We start from the raw sequence: 6,000 nt of genomic DNA, 5'->3' as shown, positions 1-6,000 counted from the left end.
TTGTAGTCAACCAGAAAGTGTGGGTTGAGCTGGCGGTATCATTTGGTGCAAGCTCTGTGGCCTGATTTTCAGCAGGTCAACTAGAGTTCCAGTGGTCCCTTCTGCTCGGAAGTCTTAATTCCATGCATCCATATGATCAGCTTGTAAAATCTCAAGCGTTTCTGATTACATAGCAGTGTCATTATTAAAACCCACTTGCTGGTACGCATATGTCGGAGGATAGGCAGGGTGTGATTGATTTGGCATGGCTCATTCCTACACCCTAGTTTAAACGCATTGGTAGGCTAATGTATGAATATTAGAATCGCGCCCACAGCAACGAAGACAAACTCAAGCTGCGCTTCCTGAAGTTTAAGTGAAATGGTACCCTGCTTACTGAACAACTCCTACTCCTATACTGCAGAGTACTAGCTATTAGTTATAGTGAGGAAGGAAACCTGCCTAGTTTGTGTTTCGGGTAGCTGGTTCTGAAAGAGTAAGCTCGAAGGACGTATTGATCAGTTTCCAAGTGGTAGCAGCCCTGGCTCAAGCCCGCCACAGGTATATATACTGAGAACATAGTACACATAATTCATCACAATAATACTGGGTGTAATCCACAATGCCATGCTCTCAAACTAGGGGGTAATTTTTACTGTGGAGCACATCGGCCCGTTTTTCTTTTTCTCCGGCTTTTATCTAAATTAACATTAATCAACATTTTGACTTCCACCTACATCCAACTGTACCTCCACACCATAGTGGAATTAGAGGCAAGTTCCTGTACCCAAAAAGAAGAGAGAGAAAAAGATTTGGTCCTGACATTCCCAGCTTTTCCAGCCCCACCCAACTGTGTTATAATGTGCCTCTCTAACTGTAATGCTTCTGTGGCTAAATAGACACACCAAAATTAAAAAAACATAACGTAGCAAAAGGCCGTAGTGGAGAAAAGGTGTCCACACTGAAGCTCATGTGAAAGTTCCAATACCTCAAGCAGCACCGCCGATCTCTATGAGCGTGTAGAAAAGGATCTATTCAGACAGTATATTTTATGTGCAAATGCGTGAGAAAAGCAAGATAAAGTTTCAATATTGCTCCAGTAGAGACCATCCGAACGAGTTAGTCAAACAAAAAACAAACCTACATATCTGAGTTCCCTTTCAACATTCAAAAGCAGTTGGGAACCATACAGTGCTAAGCAACATGCTTAGTTGAGTGCACGGCCATAATTGGGAGGCCCCTGGAGAGTCCTCCGCCCACAAAGTGTTTCTGCTGCTCAAATACTAGAACATCTCATTGAGCAAAAAAAGATGGCTGACCACATCTCACAAAGATGTTTTCCCCACACACAATACGCTATTGGCCTCCTGCCGGGTAAGCAGAAAGGTCGCTAGAAATAAAGATAATTCATGAGGCAAGTTAAAATGCTGAATGTCTGATCATTAATTATAAAGCACAATAGATTTGGCCAAATTTTCCATTCTCCTTGGGTTTCCAGTACACTTTTCTAAAAAGGTGCCAAGGGGAGCTGGTCGCTTGTCACGACCATTCAATAAAAAGTACAATGCCCATCTCCATAGGGTGGTATTTTTAAAGGGCTGCTGATGTTCAGACACTGTCAGCTAAGAAAGAACAATGCAAGACCAAATATGCATACTCTAATACATAAGCAAGGTAACCGTATATCAAAAGAGCTAACGCTGCAGTGTCAAACAGCCTAAAGCTCTGATCGTGCCTGCCGTGCTCCTTGCGATCCTGAGCGTGCTAGAGCAACTGAAGGCGCTCTAACTCATTAAGCTGTAACAAATCAAAAACCTAGTCCCTGAATCATGTAAAGCGATTCGACTACCTGCCTCCTTTATCAATAACTCCCTTTCCCTTGCACTAGTCGCCAGCAAAGTGGCCTATTGGAATATGAGAGTCCTATATCAGGTAGTCAACTGCAGGATCCTCCCCTCACATGGTTTGACATGGTCTCCATTACCCTAGAGATTTTCAATCTAAACTATAGGCGTGATGAAAACACACAGTCCATTTACTACTGTTGGTCCACTCCATGTAAAACGAGCGTGAGTTCACAGTCACACATCTATCACCTTTCAGCAGCCCTTGTGTTTGCAGTCCTGCCACAGAAATTAAAAAAGAACACAAAATTGCGCCAACGCGTACGTCTTTGCCAGCTACCTGAGAAAGTAAGGAACACCTGTATGTTATATATTAAGAAATAATTGGTGTCTATGGACAGGTATCACCGCAGGAGCTCCGGAATTTCTGAGAAAAGAAAAAGAACAACCGAAACTCTAGATTTCCAAGTTCAGAATAATTTTTTAAAGAAAGAAAAAAATTGATAACAAAGTCTTGGACACTTCGCCCTTCCACCTCTAGATTTTTTAGCCGCTCTTCTGTTACCATCACCAGGTTGTTTTTCCCCCCAGAGGACCAAGAAGATATAACATGGCAAATTCGACTCGAAGCCAATTGCCTTCCCAACAAGGCCCTTGAAACCCAGACAATTCACCCAACAAGGGAGGGACAGTGTGACAAAATCAGACACACTCTCTTGCTGGAAGTCCCTCTCCGTGGGCACAGCTGGATTAACAGCCAGTATTCCACAGTGCTCTCAAACCAAGATTAGAAGTGAGCTGCTGATCGACAAGCATCCCCGCACTTCCTCAGCCAAATTTTCTACTAACCGTGCAGATCTCTCCGGTTGAACTTCTAACTCCGGGGCCCGCCCAGTATTATGCTTACGTAGACTTGTAAAACCATGACTATTATCACCTTAGCAAAATTAACAACAACCCAAGAGGGGTAAAATCACAAGCCTCACTACTGGAGAGATAATGATGACGGAAGCTTTACAACTGATAATTTCCACACTAGAGTCACTGGGGTTTTTGTTTGTCTCCCAGAACTGTTGCCACAGCCTCTCAGAAAATGAAATTAAAACAAACAAAGAAACCTATTTCTGGGTTCCACACCCGCGTAACGCCATTGGTTCCTAACCAAATCCAAACCTGAAAACGAAAATTCGACTACCTGTAACAAAATGGAATTCTCAACTCTAGCAAGAACTCCATTGCAGTGTTATAGGTGGCCATGATGCCACATTCCACCCAGAGGTGCTGCAGTTCACTATGAGGTGAAGGAGCCTGCACAGGTACAAATAGCGGGCAAGTAAAATATTTGCGTGATATTTGGGATGAAACGGTCTTACTGAAAGTAATTATAGTGATTAAAATTTATTCAAAGAAAAAAATGGATTATTAATATTGTACATGCTCCAAAAGCATGTCAGGTGCCCAAGAATCGAACTTAAGCTTACATGCACCATTGCTAGGCATCCTGAACCTATATTAACCTATCTATAGATTCTGTTTCCTATCAACCCCATATTTATCTTGGACCCCAACCTCAAGGAAAGGAAAAACCCCAACCAAAATCCTGAAGAAGACTGCAACATTCATCAATTTGGATACCATATTTGCAACAGCCCCAAGAACACTTAATTTCCCTTACACGCAAGTAACATTGTTATATAGGCTACAATGCTAGTAGATACTTCCACCATGTTAGCCTGTGGCTCAATGAATGGAAATGTACCCGGAATCATCACATCTATACTTCAATTTCCCTTGCCACTTACACAATAACCTTTCATAAAAGTGCTGCAGTGCCACTGTGTGTATCTGAAAGAAGTCTACTTGTCATAGTCTCTGAAGCGACGAACCATTGGTGTCATCCTAAAATACATGTGCATTCACTTGACTGTATCCCACCTAAATAACTCACGCTGATGAGCTCTTGACCTGCTCATCTGATGATGAACAATCATCATTTTAGAATCTAAATTTTGCCTCTCTTTGCTCCACAGCCCTGTTTACTGACTGCAAGTACTGAATCGAAAATGCCAAGTCCCAAGATCGAGGTGAAATAGGCCTGATAATGAAAAGTTTCTCCTCTAGCTATTTTGTTGGTTCCTCATCTGGGTTCGTTATGCATTCCAAAGACCAGTCAAAAAATTAGTTATACCCGCAGTGAGAACTCGCCTTGACAACATATTGGCTGACTAAATAATTCTGCCAGATGGCTTAGACTACAATGGATACAGTTTTGTACTAGATACTGATCTCAATAAAGCTGTTAACTAGAGTCTGAAATTCATTACATACCTGTGACAGTCATGATGTTCTATGTAAGGATCATGGGTGATACCTTGTCCACCTCTCAGGTATCATCCTATAACAAGCTAGTGATTCTATATGCGAGGACCGAGGCCCTGGTCTACACGATGCATTATACGATTTTAGCAGTAGTAACCGATTTAATGCTGCACCCTATTCAACACAGGGACGAGGCCTCTTTATTGACGATATAAACGGGCTTTTAAACGGTTCTGTACCCTCCCGACAATAAGTAAGCGCTGATAATCACTATTGAACCATTCAGTATTAGGGTTTAGAGTGCGCCGCAAATAAAGGTAAATGAACTATGCTACTCCGGCGTATCCCACAGTAGCACAAACTGAGTTGAAACACTCGGAATGACAGCCAATAGCGAGATCTGGAGGGAAGGACATCGATGGACACTGCCAGGTAACAGAAACCCGCAAACTTTTGAATCGCATTTCTGTGCCCAAGTGGGAGCAACTGACTCAGCACCGTGCGATCGGAGTCCAGAATGCCAAAAGAGACTCCACAGAGAGTTACGGGAATGAGATGGATCTACGCTGTCTTAGGAGTACCAACCATCTTGTCACAGAGCTCATTACAGAAGACGAAATGCCCAAGCTAAAAAGAATCTCCAGGCGAGATATACCAAGCCAACGAGGCCACAGTGCTTGGGTACAGCTGTAACGAAAGACCAAAGAATCAAATGGGATCCTCCATAAGGAGAAGGAGGGACTGGGAAGGGAACTTCCAGCTCATCCCACAATCCTTGCAGTCTCCGAAACAGTGTGCAAGTCTGCTGAGCTCCCAAGTGCCTTGTAGGGTCAACACATGTCGTGGTGTCACAGGTATAGCTCTCGCAAATTTACGCCCATCCCCGGAAGAAAAGGAATAAAAAATCACTTCTTGACATTTTCTTCAATGTGTCACCTTTTATAGTAGTATGACTCATTTGGACTGCTGCTGCGCAGACACGTGCCTAGGCATGCGGCATGAAAACAGTAAGCATCCGTCTCCTCTCGCGCCCCATGCAGACGTCAAGGCAGTAACGGACATGGTTAGCCGACATCACTCATCCAAGCCCAGGTGTGCTTGCTGCCGCTGGCTCAGTGAGGTCGGCCAGGACGCCCTGGTAAAATTAGGAAGATCACTCCGGTTAGTCCCAGGAGAGGTACACAGAACGGCTGGTAACACATCCTCATCAGCAAACTGGGGGGCTGAACTCCACAGCCCCACCCCTTCATCTCTAAAGAAAAGAATTCTGTACTGCCTGACTAATCATAGCATGTGGATGCTGGGCTCCCCCCCCCCCCACCATTAATGTCCTGCCTGACTATCATAGCACCGGGAATGCTGCCTCCCCCTCATTTAATCTCACTAAAAAAGTGTATTTCTATCCTCATTCTTTAATTACTTCATCACACAAATGGGGGAACCCCGCAAGGTAGCCTAGAAGGTGGGGAGGAGGGAAAGCAATGGGTGGGGTGTTGCAGGACACCCCCTTGAATGGCAATGCAGCTCATCATTTCTGGGGATCTGACATGAGCGGCGTGCCTGGCTGGTTCTCTGGTACACTGCTCTCTAGTACACTTGCCCCATATTCTAGCAGCACGACTCTATTTTAGATACAATATAAAGGAGGAAGACCTCGGGTCATTCCATTTTTTGTCTTGCGCCCCCGCCGACCCAGCGAAGTCAGCACACGAAGCAACCCATGACAGCAGCAGATGGTACAGAACAACTGAATAACCGTCGTCTCATCGCCATTTACATGACGAGCAAACATTACAGAACGAACTGTAACCTCTCTGTGCCTCCAAAGGCAAATAATGTGCGGTAGCGCGCATACGGC

Source organism: Chelonoidis abingdonii, chromosome 1 (genome assembly GCF_003597395.2).
Source record: "Chelonoidis abingdonii isolate Lonesome George chromosome 1, CheloAbing_2.0, whole genome shotgun sequence".
NCBI classification, from domain to species: Eukaryota; Metazoa; Chordata; order Testudines; family Testudinidae; genus Chelonoidis; species Chelonoidis abingdonii.
Note: the sequence above shows the minus strand (reverse complement) of the source record.